At 41.6% G+C, this 19,729-nt stretch overlaps 1 long non-coding RNA gene across 1 annotated transcript; it reads right to left on the reverse strand.

Annotated features, from left to right (window-relative positions):
* Positions 1-2,400: 2,400 nt before the first annotated feature.
* LOC142660433 (uncharacterized) lies at positions 2,401-19,529 on the reverse strand. The gene is made up of 5 exons (XR_012850482.1): positions 19,483-19,529; positions 9,991-10,044; positions 5,275-5,345; positions 5,135-5,172; positions 2,401-3,075 (listed from the first exon to the last, which is right to left on the reverse strand). It is a non-coding gene; the product is annotated as an uncharacterized LOC142660433 (long non-coding RNA).
* Positions 19,530-19,729: the final 200 nt, after the last annotated feature.

The following is a 19,729-nucleotide window of genomic DNA, read 5'->3' on the forward strand; positions in this document are numbered from 1 at the left end:
TAGACTTGACATAGTGGCTGTCAACGACAGAATATATAATGGATAATTGAAGCTTCTCTTTCCAACTTGAACCAGTTGAGTGGTTTTAAATCCTATAGATTGTTCTTCTATGAAGACGACTGTATAAAACATTACTGGAGCAACGCCATTTAGTGGCTGTAAAATATGGGGTTATTTTATAGACTTTATACCAGCTGGTGGCTGCTAAATCAGATCAGGTCTAATAAATCCATATGTTTACATGAACATGAGTCCATGACCTTAGACGTTTCCGAATTGGGAAGGACTTTTATATGTAACATAGATATGGGAGACGGCTTCAAGGACTGTTTTAATAGACAATAGGTGAACAAGGCCTTATTGGATATCGTGAGATGTATACATATTTTCGGGGTATTTTTCCGCTCAGATTTTAGAATTTTTAAAATCTAAGCTTTCATACATAATTTATAATAGTTACTGCTAGGTAAATGTGTAATAATAATAATAATAATAATAATATACAAATAGCTATTAGTCTTATTATTTTTTGTATTCTATTTCTTATTATTGCTGTTATTGTTATTATTATTTTTTTAATTGTTATTATTAACATCATTACTATTTTTATTATCATCATCATTATTATTATTATTTTTATTATTAATATTAACATCATTATTATATTTTATTATTATTATTGTTTATTTTTATTATTATCATCATTATTATTATTGTTACTATTATTATTTGTATTTATTATCATTTCTTTAATATTATATTTATTATTAGTATTTATTATCATTTTAGATACTATTATATTTTTATATTTATTATGGTGTTGTAATATTACTGTTATGTAATGCAATTAGCCTAAAAAACTGCACTAAACAGTGGTTAATGGTTAATGCCATCACGGCTGATTACAGGAGAGAGCTCTGATAACTGTACTGTAACGAGCCACGCACCTGTGCGATTATCACATAACCAGGACTGGTTTTCATTCTCTAGTTATAAACAGAGAAGGTCTCTCTTCAATAAAAACAAGCAGAGATCCTGAAAACCAATGCGGACTTGATGCCTAAGGGCATGCCCACACGTGGCGGATTTCCTCCGCAACTGTCCGCATCAATGCCGCACAGAATCTGCGTTGCAGATTCTGCGGCGGATCTGCCCAAAATGTGCAGTAAATTGATGCGGACTAGCTGCTGCGGACTGCGGGAAAAGTGCTTCCCTTCTCCCTATCAGTGCAGGATAGAGAGAAGGGACAGCACTTTCCCTAGTGAAAGTAAACGAATTTCATACTTACCGGCCGTTGTCTTGGTGACGCGTCCCTCTTTCGGCATCCAGCCCGACCTCCCTGGATGACGCGGCAGTCCATGTGACCGCTGCAGCCTGTGATTGGCCTGTGATTGGCTGCAGCCGTCACTTAGACTGAAACGTCATCCTGGGAAGCCGGACTGGAGACAGAAGCAGGGAGTTCTCGGTAAGTATCAACTTCTATTTTTTTTTTACAGGTTGCTGTATATTGGGATCGGTAGTCACTATCCAGGGTCCTGAAACAGTTACTGCCGATCGCTTAACTCTTTCAGCACCCTGGACAGTGGCTATTTACTGACGTCGCCTAGCAACGCTCCCGTAATTACGGGAGCCCCATTGACTTCCTCAGTCTGGCTGTAGACCTAGAAATACATAGGTCCAGCCAGAATGAAGAAATGTCATGTCAAAAAAGCAAGACACATCCGCAGCACACATAACATGTGCATGACAGCTGCGGACTTCATTGCGGAATTTAGAATCTCCATTGAAGTCAATGGAGAAATTCCGCCATGAGTCCGCAACCAGTCCGCCACAACTCCGCAACATCCATTGCATGCTGCGGACACCAAATTCCGCACCGCAGCCTATGCTCCGCTGCAGAATTTTCCGGTTCGTCTAAACGAAGCCTACTAAATAGAAGTGGGAGGCAATGGAGAAACGGCTCCGCTGCGGATTAACGCTGCGGAGTGTCCGCAGCGGAATTCAAGAGCAATTCCGCCACGTGTGGCTTTGCCCTAAAGCATATTAGAAAATCGCAGGACTTTTCATTATCATCATTTATCAATTTATTTGATGAAATTGTTCTTTTTTTCTTCCCTTTTTGCTTCACTAAGATTTAAACCAAGCGCAAGGTCAACAATGTGCCTGTAAATGAAAAATGTTTAAAAAAAAATAATAATGATTCAACTTTTTTTGGGGGGGGGGGGGCACCAAAAAAAGTTGAATAATAATTACTTTTTTTATGATTTTTACAGGAACCTTATTTAGTGTCCACACAAAACCCTGGATCTTATGTCTATTCAAAGTACACAAAAGCAGGAAAGATTCGTTATTTTCGATGTAAAATCGCCATCTTTATTTTTGTAGATTTTTTAACTCCAATGGTGGTGAATGATGGATAAAAAAAATGCTTTCAATGAGCCCTTAATGGTAGAAATAAAACAGATCTGGGCACGCATCCCCAGGAAAGACCCGAGCGGCAATTACCTGAATGTCTGTCTCGTTGGACCCAGAACCCTTCCCAGTATCGGCCCATCCTGCACCGTTTCATCTATCATGGGATCTATGAGCTGGTAATAGTACCAGGCTCTCATATCAGGAAAGCCTGCGAGCTCCAGCTGTCATAAAGCCAGCCAGCTGTGATTGATTAATAGGGGAATGCATCTGATTGTGCTGCGGAAAAACAAAATTGCAGTTGCTTAATATGTGCCTGTCAGCAAAAGTCCCTCTAATGCCAACCGGTATGGAAGAGCCATCTGTTCTGGTGTATTACAAATACTTTATCAAAATAGTTATGACATGTTTTGTGTGAAGGATCATATCTTATCCTTTCCAATAGATTAATGTTTTATAAGGTGGCCGGGAAGCTTAGTGCAGTGTGAGAATAAACTTTCTGATCCATCAGAGTCACATGCAAGTGACATGTCTCTCAAGACAGATCCATTACTTGATTGTCGGAGAGAAGCAATGCAACAACTGGAGAAGCAATGGGTAGGGGGATGCAGGAGGAGGTCTTCAACGGGTTAACTGCTGAGTGGGTCTTTTTGTCATTTATACCTGGAAAATTCACATAAAGAGCAAATGTATTGTATGTTTTTATTTTATTTTTTTACAGCGTACACATCATAAATCACGCAAAAAAATTGTTGTGCAGGTTATTACGGCCGCGCCAATACCGAATATGTGTATATTTTATGTATTGAGACCATTTTAACCCCTTAAGGACACGGCCAATTTTGGCCTTGAGGACAGAACTATTTTTTTTATATTTCCCTCTTTGCATCCCGACGCTCATAACTTTTTTATTTTTTGTACGACGTAGTTGTATGAGACTTTGTTTTTTGCGGGACGAGTTGTACTTTATGTAGGTACCATTTTTTTTATACAAATACATTATCGTTTAATTTATATACATTTTTATTTTGGCGAAAATGCAGAAAAAAAGCAATTCTGCTGCAGTTTTCTATACCAAATATGTCTATGTTATTTCATGTTTTGGGACTTATATTTTAAAAAGTTTATTTATTATAAAAAAAATGTGTGTTTCTGTGTATATTCTTTACTTTTTATTTATTTATTTATCATTATTTTTTTTTTACATTCAATTAACTTTTTTTAAAAATTCCATAAAGGGATTTTTCATTTTTTTTTTTATTTTTTAACTGTAATGTACTGGCATAGATCTATATGCCAGTACATTAGCCTGTGTACTGATTGTACACAGGCAGTGGTTAGGACATACCTCAGTAGGCCCTAACAACAGGAAATATGTTCAGACAGCCCTGGGGTCTTTCAATGGACCCTGGGCTGTCTGGCCATATGAGTTGTGGGCTTTGATTGCGTCACAGTTTTTTTCTGTGGCGCGATCAAAGTGCAGTCTCCTCTCCTTGAACGCCGCGATCAGCTTTTATCACGGCATTCAAGGGGTTGACGGCGGAGAGAAGATGTGTATTGTGTATTTTTTTTATTTAATATTACTTTATGTTTTTACTTTATTTTTAAACTGTAATGTCCTGGCATATATCTATATACGGATAGTACACAGGCAGTTGTTAGGACATACCTAAGCAGGCCGTAACAACAGGAAATGTCAATGTCTGCCCATATATGGTATGTCCCTCAATCGCATCACAGGGATTCCTATGATGCGATCCAAGGGGCATCCCCCCTTCTCATTTTCCCCTGAATGCTGCAGTCAGCTTTGATTGCAGCATTCAGGAGAATAGAGGCTGAGATGAGGGGTTTCTCTGATCTCCGCCATTATAGAGCAGGGTAATACAGCCACTGCCCCGCTCCTGACAATAAGTGCGCGCGCGGTCAGCATGAGGTGATGCGGCCGGCGCTGCACTAATGAGCGGCGGCGTAGGCACTGAAGACAGAACAAGGGGGTGTTTTGCAGTGCCGCCGCTCATTAGTGCAGCACTGGCCGAATCGCATCATCCTGATGGCGCGCACATGGCGGGACTCAGGAGCGGGGCAATGGCTGTAACACACAGCCGCAGCCCCGCTCTCATACATTCATGTGTTACTATACTTAGCTGTGCGGCCGCACAGCTTAGTATCGAAATACATGAAATAACGGTATTGAACCGTTTGAGGGTGCACAGTATCGAAGTTTCGATGCATCGTGCATACCTAAGCTGAACAAGGGCCCGGTAGGTAAGGGGTCCACTGCCCCCTTAAAAACAGCTAGCAGCTTCCTACTTTTTATGATTGTTTGTAAGGAACGGAGCTAATAAGTTTCATAGCTCACAATAACTGGTGGGTTGTTAGAGAGACATAATGTGGGGGGGGGGGCCTATGATGAACTATTGGAGAGCAAGGGGCCCATATAGTGTTCTTGCACAGGGGCCCTTTGCTATCTGTGTGCAACCATGCAATGAGAGGTGAGGTTTTATATGAAGGAAGGGGAACTTTGTAAGAACTTTGTCTTGTCTTGTTTTGTCTTAGAACTTTATTTTACCTTATTGATTCAGAGGAAGTCAAAATAAAACCCAATCTACCCAAAAAGAGAAACAATTCCTTCCTGTCCCCAAGTGACGATCAGACTGGATGAACATTAAAACAAGGATTCTATACAGATAACAGTTTATGTTATTTTGTTTCAAGAACTCACCTTTATCTTTCTTGAGGGGATCAAGTGGTTAGAACTTTCTAAAAAAAATAAAAATAAAAATAAACAAAAATGATACATTTTATTCAAATTTTCAAAAACATTTTTTTTGAATGTTTTATTCTATGGTTAATTTGTTCTACCTTTATATGAAAGAATCTGAGCGCCATAATATCGTCCCATTTCCTTTTTATTTCTACAGTAATTTCCTTTACTAAGAAGAAAAAAAGGAGAGAGACTTTAAGACACAAAGTTGGGCTAAGCTATTAAGTCCACATGCAGTCAACCCAGGTATTAGATTAAAAGCGAACGTCTGCAGCTCAGATGGGCTCTGGAGTCTGATAAATTTGTGACATGACAGACACATTAAAGTTATTAAGAAGATGAGCAGTTCTATTCTATTCTGCTCCTTGGAAGTGAATTATTTTTCTCAGCGGTAAGCCTCAGAGCTGGCTGGAGGTCACCATTGGTGTAGAAGGATCATGGCTTCTATAAATATTATAGCTGAAGGATGAGAGTGTATACTGGCATGCTGTCAGTCATAAGGATTAGAGGTTATGCTAATTATTAGCTTTTAATAGACAGATGGGAATGTTTGTCCTCTTTATGATTTAAGGGAGGGCAACGGTGGACCTCTGGGCATTCGGTGAAAAAAGTTTTTTGCTACTGTCAATGCAAATTATGACTGTAGGAGTCCCTGTTAGAGAGGAGTCCCACTCTGCTGTTCCGGAGCATCTTTTTAGCCAATCACGTCACCAGCCGCTCTACTCATCATGTGATTGGCTTAAAAACGACACTTGGGGACTCCTCCCTGCCTGTGACTCCAGCAGGCAAAACGTATACTCCCTACCGATAAATTAGTAGAAAGTATAAGCGGTGTCCTGTAGTATTGTTTAGAGGACAAGTATAGCGTGGTGACAGATTCTCTATTGCATGTTCACAAGATCCACCTGTTAAAGGAAATGTCTCATATATTTAGTATTAATTTCAATAATTAAGCGTAAGTAGAAGAGAGTCCCCCTAGTGGTGGCTGCAGATGGCTGGAATTTTATCATCTAACTGTAGAGCTGTGTGAAGAGGAGCAGGCGATTTGGAGCTCTGTATCGAGAAAATAAAGCCACAGCCCCTATAAAGATATATTTTACAAATAAATCAGCACAATATTTTGTACCTATTTGGAGTTCCATTTTTTTTTTTTTAAATGCTAGAGGCGTTTTAACTGTTAGGCTGGGTTCACACGTGCACGTCCGTCACGGCTGAAATTACGGAGCTGTTTTCAGGCGAAAACAGCTCCTGAATTTCAGCCGTAATAGCATGTGCAGGCGTTTTTCGCTGCGTCCATTACGAACGTAATTGGAGCCAATGGAAAACGGCTCCAATTACGTCCCAAGAAGTGACAGGCAATTCTTTGACGCGGGCGTCTTTTTTTACGCGCCGTCTTTTGACAGCGGCACGTAAAAAAAAATGACCGTGGGCACAGAACATCGTAAAACCCATTCAAATGAATGGGCAGATGTTTGCCGCCGCTTTGGAGCCGTATTTTCGGACATAATTCGAGGTTAAAACGCCCGAATTACGTCCGTAAATAGGGTGTGTGAACCCAGCCTAAGGGTATGTTCACACGCACTATTTACGGACGTAATTCAGGCGTTTTACGCCTGGAATTAAGGCCGAAAATACTGCTTGAAAGCGTCGGCAAACATCTGCCCATTCATTTGAATGGGTTTTACGATGTTCTGTGCAGACGGTCATTTTTTTTTACGTGCCGCTGTCAAAAGACGGCGCGTAAAAAAGACGCCTGTCACTTCTTGGGACGTAATTGGAGCCGTTTTCCATTGCCTCCATAGAAAAACAGCTCCAATTACGTCCGTAATCGACGCTGCGAAAAGCGCCAGTACATGCCATTACGTCTGAAATGCCAGAGCTGTTTTCTCCAGAAAACAGCTCCGTAATTTCAGCCTTAACGGACGTGCACGTGTGAACATACCCTTACTTTTATACATTTTCTGCATGTAAAAAATTTCTATAGCATTTCATCTGCATGAAAAACAAAAGCAGAATAACAGCATTAAAATAACAGGTGTGAATACGACCTAAAATAATTTCAAAAAATCCAGTACAGGGAAGACATACATTTTCATTACTGGTACAGAATAAGTTGTATAATAAAACATAAATGCAATATCAGAAGAAACCACAATACTATAAAAAGATTTTACAACATCTTGGAATAAATCTGTCTTGATCTCTTCCTACAATGTTCTTGCCCGTGAAGCCCGATGGAGCCTGGTGGAGTCTGTTGGAACATGAATGGAGCATGAATGGAGCATGGTGGTGCCTGGAGGAGCATGAATGGAGCACGATGGAGCCTGGTCGAGTCTATTGAAACATGAATGGAGCACGGTGGAACACAATGGAGCCTGGTGGAGCATGAATGGAGCCTGGTGGAGCATGAATGGAGCACGGTGGAGCCTGGTGGAGTGTGGTGGAGCATGAATGTAGCACAGTGTAGCACGATAGAGCCTGGTGGAGCACGATGGAGCCTGGTGGAGCATTAATGGAGCATGAACGTAGCACAGTGGAGAACGATAGAGCCTGGTGGAACATTAATGGAGCACGGTGGAGCCTGGTGGAGTCTGGTGGAGCATGAATGTAGCACAGTGGAGCACGATAGAGCCTGGTGGAGCACGATGGAGCCTGGTGGCGTCTGGTGGAGCCAATGGAGCAGAATGGAGCCCGGTGGAACACAATGGAGCCTGGCGGAGCCCTCCTTCACTAAGAAACTTTATTTTTTACTTTTATTTTTCAACCTTTAATTTTTGTAGAAGAGACTTTCAAAAAGTTTATTGTGAACTTGAGAAATAAAATGTTAATGACCAAATCATCAGCATCAGAACTTTCAGCACAAAACTTCAGCTTGTTTGTTAGAGGATTAAAATAGATTGATGTTTACTGTGTATCTGTTCCCATAAACTTTTTGTTGATATAGTTACACCAAGCTCATAAAAATCTCAGAACACTTTATACCTTCAGATAGAATTCAGTATTAATATTGGCTTGATGGGCGAGATATTATTTTAAAATAGTTAAATAGCGCTTACGATAGTTAATGTCGCATGATTTTATGGGCAATGATAAATTTAAAGTGACAGTCCACTAATAAATAAATACACAAATATGCCATGTAAAGAGAGCTTTTAAGCTATTTACAAGTTTATGATTTGCAAAATCCAGCGCAATTGGTTTTTTTTTCCTTAAGACTCTACTAAAAGCACTTTAACTCCTGCATTGCTGAACGTTTCAAGAGTTTACAGCACTTGGAGTGGAGCGGGGTTATCCAATGATCTCTCCTTTCTTTGTCCACCCTGTATTATTACCTGTTGCTAACAGGGGGGATCCATCAGCAAGTGAGTGACTATAAAGCTATCACTGTGGAAACTGGGAAATAGCTACGTTAGTAAATCGCTTCATTAGTAAATCGCTAAATTATTTTTTTCCTATAGGGTGTACTGTGATATAAGGGCGGAGGGATCCTTCTACTTTGTTTGTCCGGATCCCTGTTGTGCTATATCTATATTGATCAAAACTATTTGCTTGAAATAACTGGTGCAGACTATACCACTAGACGACTGTTATAGGGGACGCTCCAGACAACACAGCCAGACTGCTGCTATAGGGGGCGCTCCAGACTACATATCGAGACTACTATTATAGGGGGAGGTCTAGACTACATATCCAGACTACATATCCAGACTACGATTATAGGGGGAGGTCCAGACTACATATCCAGACTAAGATTATAGGGGGAGGTCCAGACTACATATCCAGACTACGATTATAGGGGGAGGTCCAGACTACATATCCAGACTACGATTATAGGGGGAGGTCCAGACTACACAGCCAGACTGCTGTTATATGGGGATCTCCAGACTACACAGCCAGACTGCTGTTATAGGCAGAGGACAACACTACACAACCAGACTGCTGTTAAAGGGGACACTCCAGACTACACAGCCAGACTGCTGTTATATGGGAAAGTCCAGACTAAGCAGCAAGACTGCTGTTATAGAAAGAGGTCCAGACTACACATCCAGAATGATGTTATAAGGGAAGTCCAGATTACACAGCTAGACTATTGCTATAGGGGGCGCTCCAGACCACACATCCACCCTGCTATCATAGGGGACACTGCAGACTACACAACTAGCTGTTATAGGGGGATTTCCAGACTACACAGCCAGACTGCTGTTATTGGGGGCGCTCCAGACTACACAGTCAGTCTGTTGTTTTAAGTGAAGGTCCAGTCCATACAGCCAGATTGTTGGTATACGGTTTACTCCCGAATATATAACCAAAATCCTATGTATCAACCAGCTGGTTTCTTTTTATTTCAGTGCTGATCAGGAAAAGACATTGCAGAATATAAAAAAAGCTGAAGGCTATAAAAAAAACAAAAAAAAAACAAACGTTACAAATGTTTAGGTTTACCGGTTGTAATTTATAACAACCTCTGAAGTAACCAATAATGCTTCTATTCACTGACAGCTAACAGAGATCTTGGACATTATGAAAAAAAAAAATGATATACAAAGTATTTAAGAAAGCTTTCTGTATCTAGAAACAGGAAAACCCCTTTAAAGTTTACTATAAATAATTGATTTTAAGTAGATATTCAGTTTCACCAGGAAACTACCCAGAGTTGAGCCGATGTGAAGAATCTCGATGTGTGAAAATTGAATTCCGCACTTAGAATAAGTCTATGAACAAGCTAAATGCCGCGTTCCCATTCTCTAGATTACAATACTTCACGATCTTCCCAGATAAAAGGCTGAGATGTATTTTGTCAGTTTTCTCACTACCGCAATTACGAATCCATCCTTGCAGATATCCAGCCAGAATTGTTTGCATCGTTCCTGCAGGGGAATAAAAAGGCAAAGGGGATTATACTTATCGACACAAAGCGTTTTGGTTTACAGAGATAAAAAGGAAGAAAAAATAAATCCTTGAAATAAGTGGCCCATTCTTCAAGATCCCGTATAAAAAGTACATTAAAAAACATTGAATCACTATAAGCAGCCGATAAACAATGCCCCCGAGTAATGCAAGGACCGCAATGATGATTGTCCACCTGTTACTGAGGAAGAACAATTGATTTTCATTTTTTAGTTTTTTGCTTTGCCTTTTATATTCAGTTTGATTTACACCAGTGGTATAAAATGATTAATCATTGAAAGCAGCATAAACAAATATTTTACCGCGTTGTTAAATGAGCCGAAGAACCAGTCGCCTTCTCTATTGTCTCTGCTGTAAAATCTCTAGAGCAGATACTATTGCTAAAAACGCCATCACCTCTGATGTCCGACTTGGGGCCCGAGGGGCCACATTCAGCTCTTGAGTTCATGATAGGTGACTCTAAGCCCAGGTTCAGACGTAGTTGAATTGCGCTGTGGACAGTCCGCAGTGGAATTCTGCAGCAGACGTATTTTACATTTGTTTCTATACATTTTTAGGAAAGTTGGTTCAGACGTTGCGGAAAATAACTGCGGAAATCAGGCTGCGGTGCAGAATTTTCCCTCCGCAGCAGCTCATGACGTTGCGGAAAAGAAGCGGAATTTCACTGCGGATTTCAGCTTTTGCAATGCAAAAACTGAAATCTGTGGCAAGTCCGCTGTGATATCTGCAACGTCTGAATTACCTGTCAGATATGCAAATGTTTCTGCAGATTAGTTGCGTAATTGCCCCAAATCTTTCATATGGTATACAGTAATAATTTTGTTATAGAACCTGCCATGTCGCCAGAAAAGTAAAAATGCCGCCATACCTCGATTCCAGAGCCTTTTTTTTATATTGCTACATGCCTCTGTTCCCCCGCAAACGGCGCCGTTAGATTCTGTGGATAATATATGAAAAAATGTACAACTAGGTGGTCTCAATCTCCCAGCGTTAACGAGGCATGAACTTCGGTGGTGTCCTCAAAATACTAAACCGTTGAAGTGTAGGGTCCAAGACCATTGGGAGAAATAGTGCCCTAAAGGTTAAGGACGGAAGCTGGAGACGTAGCTCCTAAAGGATATGAGAGGGAAGAGACAGATGTCTGGCAGTAATGCGGGGGAGGCGTGAGGCTGTGAGGAGTAAGAGTATGTTCACACGCCGTAGCAAAATACGTCTGAAAATTTCAGACGTTTTTGTAACTACTCGCGTTTTTCGCTGCGTATTTTATGGACGTTATTGGAGCTGTTTTTCAATCGAGTCAATGAAAAACGGCTCCAAAAAAGTCCAAAGAAGTGACCTGCACTTCTTTTTCGCGGGCGTCTTTTTACGCGCCGTATTTTGACAGCAACGTGTAAAAATAACACCTCGAGGGAGCAGAACACCATAAAACCCATCGCAAGCAATGGGCAGATGTTTGTAGGCGTAATGGAGACGTTTTTTCAGGCGTAATTCGAGGCGTAAAATGTCAGAATTACTGAAAACACTGCGTGTGAACATACCCTTACACAGTTTGGGTATGGTCTCTGGAAGCCAAGAAGAGTCCTGCAACAGGGGGTGCTCTGTTTGATAAAGTCTTAGGGCTCGTCCACACATAGCGGAACTGCTGCGTATTTTCCATCCGGAATTGCGGTCGGATAATAAGCAGCAGAATACAGTAGCAGCAAAGTGGGTGAGATTTAATAAATCTCATCCACACGCTGCGTAAAATTTCCAACCTGAAATTGACCTGCGGTGTGTATTTTTTCGTACCGCAACATGTCAATTCCTTCTGCGAAAAGTGGACGGAATTGCTGCGTTTTTCAGAGGAGACGTCACCATCTCCCAGCATTGAGAAAAACGCAGCAAAATCCGCACCATTTTCTGCAGTCAAAAACGCAGGAAGTGGTGCGGTTTTTCCGCAGCGGAATGTCTGCTACTTTCTACGGAATTGCTACAGGAATTTTCTGCAGCAATTGCATTACGTGTGGACAAACCCTTAGACGCTTGAGTAATGTCATAGAGACTGTGCCGCTTTAAGGCCTTATTCACACGGACCTATGCAATTCAATGGGGCCATTCAGACATTCAGTGCCTTTCACGCAGCGTGTTTCCGTTGTGTGAAGCTCACTGCATGTCCTATTCTTATGCGTTTTTTGCGCATTACGCACCCATTAAAGTCAATTTGTGCATGAAAATCATGACCAGCACACGGACGCATGACAAGCGTGTCCGTTTTTTGCGGATGCAAGACGGACATGAATAAGGCCTTAGTGTTGTAACTATTGAGCCTGATGTGCCTCATAGAGAGGAGGTAACCGTATGCTGGTGTGCCACTGTAATAAAAATGGTGTTCAGTAAAGATTCCTTGTTCAACATTCATTTGGTCTTCGATTTTTTTTTATTAAAGGGGAATCACTCTAATAATATGTTACAATCATACGAGACAAAATGGTGCGCCCTCTGTAAGCTCTGGTAGGCTCGTGTCATCCATGTCTGTATTGGTTGCTGTAGCAACCACTGCGCTCTGATTACGTTAGGTCTGGCGGGCTATTTGAAGATTAATCCGGCCCGGCACAATTGCCTGTGGATTAAGGTACTTTTTATTGAGCTAGTTTATTGTGTTTGATCCCGACTCTGACCATAGCTTTACCTCTGAATTCCTTCGTCTTGCTCCTTCGCATTTGTCATCCGGCACTTGTAGACTGATGTCCTGGTTTTTACCCCTGGTTTATCTTCTGATTACATCTTCATCTGATCTTGGTTTGTCGCAACTTAACCACTCTCCTAGTGACAACCCCTGGCTCCGTTTCTGACTTTGCTTCTGCTCCAGTTGTTCCTAGCAGGGCACCCGTCGCAAATCGGTGACTAGTCTGGAGACCGCAACCTTGGGAGCAGACCGGGAAAGCACATACTCTACCTCCGTGTGGGGGTTCTGGGTGAAGAACAGGGAGATTCCTTAGACTTCATAACTCAGTTAAGCGTCAAACAAATTGCGGCTCAAGGATCCGACTTTGATTGCATTCCGTTATTATATCAGTTTGCTTCTTGACGAGCCAGCTAAAACTCTGGCGAAACATGTTGAGGCTGGGTCGTATATAGGGGTTTATAAGAAATATTAGGACTCAGACTCAAGTCAAGCAGGGGTCACTCTTTTTAGAGCCCATGAATAGTCTCCGGTAGGTCATCCTTGAGGACAGTGCTACTGCAGGCTGTAGTGGGTCTCCAATAGCCCAAAATCGATAGGGTTTACTATAGGAGAGGTAACACTCTGCCTGAGAGATTACTGGATGAAAAAGGGCACACTTTTGGTAAGCAAATAGTACAAACGCCCGAAAAACTGCCGAAAAATCTGAATCGGTACTCCTCCAAACATCTTTCCATTGATTTAAATGGGAAAAACGGCATTCTGTTCTGACGAGCCGTTTTTTTACGCGGCCGTTTTTGTGAAAAACGGCCGCGAAAAAGAAGTGCATGTCACTTCTTGAGCCGTTTTTGGAGCCGTTTTTCATTGACTCTATAGAAAAACAGCTACAAAAACAGCTGTAAAAAATGCCGCGAAAACACAGTGAACGCAGTGAAAAACGCAGTGAAAACAGCTCCGTATTTTGAGACGTTTTTGATTTTGCGTGTGAACATACCCTAAGAACCATACTGCCGTTACTTATACAGAGCTCCAGCCTCATGAATCACATATCCTTTAGAAGATTTCTGATTGGTTGATTTTATTTGCAACTTGCCTGATCCCCAAACCACCAAATTTTGCAAATTTCGTAAATCTTGAAAGATCCAAAAGCAGTTCATTCTCTAGCAGCAGGAAAAGATATCCCATACATTGGGTGTGGCAGAAAAGTATTTTCTACAGCGCGTAATGACTCGTCTTGTAGGGTTCTCACATATTCCACATGTTCTAGAATGTTGATTTGAATACAATGAATATGTAATTACGATTTTAAAATTAATTTGCTCGTACGACGGAAAGAAATGTCACTACTCTCATGACCGTCATCAACGTACCTGAACTCAAAGATAGACTCGTGTCATAAAAAGTCTCCAGCAGGATTCTGGGAATTTGCCGTTTCCTTTACTCTACAGATTTGAGTTTCTTTTTCTTTCTCCCAAAAGTCATTTAAAAACTGAAAAGGACCGTGAAAAAGATGAAAGCCGCATCTAATAATTTCTGCTTTTCCCCGCGGCTATTCAAAAGGACAAATGTACTTAATGAAAACATGTACATACATAGTTTGCTGGGTATTACTTTTCTAGCAAGACATCAATACTCCAAGTAATTACTAAATAACGTCCCAGAAACCCAAGAGCCACAGTTTGCGGAATTGTAATAAATTACTTACAGTCCATTACAGATACCGGGGAACACCTGCAATGACTATTGAATCAATCATCAGTCGTTTGCTAAATGCTGGCAGCAAAATTATCACAATTGATCTCTTAGTATGCCGCTCTCCGATACTGTATGTTATGTTTACCGGGGGAGGAAGAAAAACAGAGATACCAAAAGAATAGCTGAAATATTTCTATGTGAGAAAGCACAATAGCTAAACGGAAGTTCTCTCCAGCTGCAGACAAGCACAATCAATTTTTCTACAAGAAAGGTCACGGAAGACGCCTTGTTACAGATTCTTTTTTTTAAATAAAAAATATCCTGCTTGTTTGTCACTTTTGACCAACTGGCCTCTGCTGGTAAAAATGGACTGTCCCAGGAGGCAAGGTAAACATGTAATAAATCTAAGCCCAAGGAAGGATTTTATTTATTTATTTATTTAGTTATTTTTTTATTTTATTTTTATTTTATTCATTTTATGAAGTTAATTCCTTTATTTGTTTTATTTAATGTATTGATTTAGTTTTATATTTATTCACTACTTAAAAATTCAGATGATTTATTTTAGTTTTATCTAATCTTTGTCACTTATGATTTATTGGCCTTTGCAAACAAAAATGGGCTGTCCCAGGAGGCATTGTACACATATTATAAATCTAAAGCCATAAAAGATATATTTATTTTATGCATTTCTTTAATTTATTGTATTTATTCATATATATGACTAAATAGAAGAACGGAAAAACATAATGCAGATGTAATCAAAGCCTTAGTTATTTTATATTTTCAGACGTTTTTTTAACAACTCGCTTTTTTCGCTGCATATTTTACGGACGTTATTGGAGCTGTTTTTCAATGGAGTAAATGAAAAACAGCTCCAAAAGCGTCCCAAGAAGTGACATGCACTTCTTTGATATGGGCGTCTTTTTACGAGCCGTCTTTTGACAGCAACGCGTAAAATTAACCTCGTGGGAACAGAACACCGTAAAACCCATTGCAAGCAATGGGCAGATGTTTGTAGGCGTATTAGGGGCGTTTTTTCAGGCGTAATTTGAGGCGTAAAACGTCCAAATTACGTCTGAAAACACTGCGTGTGAACATACCCTAATACATAAGGGCACAGGGCCTTTTCTGTGCATCCATATGCCTCCGATTTCATACGAATATATACAGAGGGTTTGTTTCTCCTAATTATTTTCTATAGAAATCTGCCAGAAAATAATTGTGGCATGTTCCATCACCCATATCATGGATCCAAGTTGTAGAGATCCGCATTACAACGTCTGTAGCCTGGGAGCTCATATGGCATCTCTATATACCATGAATACCTATCACGAGATGTGAAAACATATATAGTATACCCAAAACTGGGGTGATCAGCCTGTGGCACTGCTGAGGTGTTATCAATGCTGTGTGGCATGGTGGCGATCAGCCTGTGGCACTGCTGAGGTGTTATCAATGCAGCGTGGCATGGAGGCGATCAGCCTGTGGCACTGCTGAGGTGTTATCAATGCTGTGTGGCATAGAGGCGATCAGCCTGTGGCACTGCTGAGGTGTTATCAATGCTGTGTGGCATGGTGGCGATCAGCCTGTGGCACTGCTGAGGTGTTATCAATGCTGTGTGGCATGGTGGCGATCAGCCTGTGGCACTGCTGAGGTGTTATCAATGCAGCGTGGCATGGAGGCGATCAGCCTGTGGCACTGCTGAGGTGTTATCAATGCGGCGTGGCATGGAGGCGATCAGCCTTTTGCACTGCTGAGTTGTTATCAATGCAGCGTGGCATGGAGGCGATCAGCCTGTGGCACTGCTGAGGTGTTATCAATGCGGCGTGGCATGGAGGTGATCAGCCTGTGGCACTGCTTAGGTGTCATCAATGCGGCGTGGCATGGAGGCGATCAGCCTGTGGCACTGATGAGGTGTTAACAATGCGGCATGGCATGGGGTGATGAGCCTGTGGCACTGCTGAGGTGTTATCAATGCTGTGTGGCATAGAGGCGATCAGCCTGTGGCACTGCTGAGGTGTTATCAATGCGGCGTGGCATGGAGGCGGTCAGCCTGTGGCACTGCTGAGGGTTTATGGAAGCCCAGGTTGCTTCATTACTGACTGTGGAAACTTCACAAAGTAAATTTGCATTTGATTTGGAAATCTCGGTCCCGGAGTCTGGAGGAAGAGTGGAGAGGCATCAATCCAAGTTGCTTGCGGTCCAGTGTGACGTTTCCAGAGTCAGTGATGGTTTGGGGGCCGTCGGAACAGAACGCCATTGAAATCAATGGGCAGATGTTTGGAGGCGTTCTGCTTCCCATTTTTCGGCCGTGGGAACATACCCTAAAACTCTGTGGGCCTTAGGGTATGTTCACACATTCAATAAAAATGGCTAAAAATTACAGAGCTGTTTTCAAGGGAAAACAGCCTTTGATTTTCAGCCGTTTTTTTAGGCAAAAAACATTTTTTGAGACTGATTTTTTAGCCGTTTTTGAAGCAGTTTTTTAATTGACACTATGAAAAACAGCTCCAAAAACGCCTCAAACGTCACATGCTCCTTCTTTTTACGCGCCGTTTTTTAAAACAGTGGCGTAAAAAACCGCCCCGTCTGAAAAAAACACAGTTTTTCCCATTGATTTCAATGGGAAGCCGTTTGTTGGCGTTTCAGTAGTATTTTCCAGGCGTATTTCAAGGCTTTTACGCCCGAAATACACCTGAAAACACTGTGTGTGAAAATACCCAAAGGCTGAGTTCACATGGGGCGGATACGCCGCGTAAAAGCACACAGCATATTCACCCTGTGCGCTGCAGGGAATTCCGGGCGAAAAACCACACCAAACTTATGACGTTTCATTCCAGGAGACCGCTGCAGACTGTGATTCGCTGCAGCGGCGGTCACATGGGATGAAGCGTAATCTGACGTCATCCAGACCGGCCTCTTGGGATGACGTTTCATCCATGTGACCCCCGCTACAGCCTGTGATTGGCGGCAGCGGTCACATGGGATGAAACGTCATCCCAGGAGGGCGGCCTGGAGGAAGAAACACAAACTCCTGGGTAAGTATAAGATTTTTTTTTTTTTCTGAGTTGAGTTTTTTGCGCCGGAATCGCAGCGAACCCGTCGGAAAAAATGCAACAATTGCTATTTGTTGCGGGTATTACCTCCAAATTGAATTCAATGGGGAAAACCCGCAACAAATAAGCAGCGTTTACGCAAATACAATTGACATGCTGCGGAATAAAATCCTGCACCGCAGGTCAATTTCTGAGCGCTTTTTTGGAGGAGATTTGTTTTATCTCATTTTTGCTGCTGTATTTGCTTCGGATTTTCCACAACGGACTCCATTGCGGAAAGTCCACAGTATTTATAGATGTAATGTAACAGATTGTTACATTGTAGATGTATTTGTTACTTGTATAAAGAAAGCCGTTGTTTGGGGATTTAAAGAAAAAAACGCTCAGGGTTTGTCTTGCTTGAGTGCAGGAAAAGCTGCTTATTAAAAGGAAATCACAAGAGAAAAGGAATAATAGAGCCTTATGGTAAAATGTCTTCAGTCTCAAGATTAGTCCAGCACCTTTAACCACAATCTAATTCCCCTAATCTCAAATGAATTCCTCAATCTTTCCCATAATAATCACCTGATGTGCAGGTCTGCGTCCACTATTATTGCCCAAGGTACCAAGCGATAGAGTTCACATTGTAATGTAATCTCTGCACAATGACGACTCATTAAATCGAGGGTGTAAATTCGATACATTTATTCTATGAAAAGTTTGTTTTAGATTTGACACTAATCCGGAGATTCGTGCAGCTGAATTTTATAAATGTTCAAATAAATTCAAGAAAAGTAACAAAATATAAAACACATCAATGAAGACGTTTTAAGGGCATATCCCGTACGTAAATCATATTTGTATAAACATCCCATTCTGGTGTCAGAATATAGGAATTATAGAGATGAGCAGTGCTACTTACATAGGCGCTGCTTATCTATTCCTGCAGAAGCTGTCTATCACAGGTCCCTTTAGTTGGATTTTTTTTCTCCTGTGCCAACCACTGATTCTCTGACATGTAGTGCTTCTTCTTTTTAAGAAAAGGTTATTCAGCACCTGCAGTGTTTAATATACAGTACTATGCTGCTGCAGGACATTATAATACACACCTCAGATGCTGCAGAACATCATAATATACACCTCAGCTGCTGAAGAACATCATAATACACACCTCAGCTGCTGCAGAACATCATAATACACACCTCAGTTGCTTGAGAACATTAAAATACATACCTCAGATGCTAAAGAACATCATAATACACACCTCAGTTGCTGCAGAACATTATAATACACACCTCAGATGCTGCAGAACATTATAATACACACCTCAGTTGCTGCAGAACATTATAATACACACCTCAGATGCTGCAGAACATCATAATACACACCTCAGTTGCTGCAGAACATTATAATACACACCTCAGATGCTGCAGAACATCATAATACACACCTCAGTTGCTGCAGAACATTATAACACACACCTCAGTTGCTGCAGAACATTATAATACACACCTCAGTTGCTGCAGAACATTATAATACACACCTCAGTTGCTGCAGAACATCATAATACACACCTCAGTTGCTGCAGAACATCATAATAAACACCTCAGCTGCTGCAGAACATTATAATACATACCTCAGCTGCTGCAGAACATCATAATACGCACCTCAGCTGCTGCAGAACATCATAATACACACTCAGATGCTGCAGAACATCATAATACACACCTCAGATTCTCAAGAGCATTATAATACAGCTCAGAAGCTGCAGAATCTCCTAATTAGAGATGAGCGAACCGGGACAACCGAACCCGGTTTCGGTCCGAACTTCCGGTAAAGTTCGGTTCGCAGCGAATCCGAACTTCACCGGGTTCGGCCGAACCCGTTTTGACCGAACCCGGTCAAAAACATTATACAAATCGGCAGCCACTTATCTCTATCAATCACTGATAGAGAAAAGAGGCTGCTGATTAAAAATAAAATAAAAAGCATTTCATACGTACCCGGTCGTTGTCTTGTTGACGAGTCCCTCTTCTTCCTCCAGTCCGACCTTTTCTGACGCGGCAGCCTGTGATTGGCTGCAGAGGCCTCTGCAGCCTGTGATTGGCTGCAGAGGCCGCGGCAGCCTGTGATTGGCTGCAGCGCTCACATGGGCTGCATCGTCATCAAGGAATGTCGGGCCGGATGTCGAGAGGGACGCGTCACCAAGGCAACGGCCAGGAGACCGGACTGGAGGAAGCAGAAAGTTCT

This window comes from Rhinoderma darwinii, chromosome 9 (assembly GCF_050947455.1).
Source record: "Rhinoderma darwinii isolate aRhiDar2 chromosome 9, aRhiDar2.hap1, whole genome shotgun sequence".
In the NCBI taxonomy this organism is placed as follows: Eukaryota; Metazoa; Chordata; class Amphibia; order Anura; family Rhinodermatidae; genus Rhinoderma; species Rhinoderma darwinii.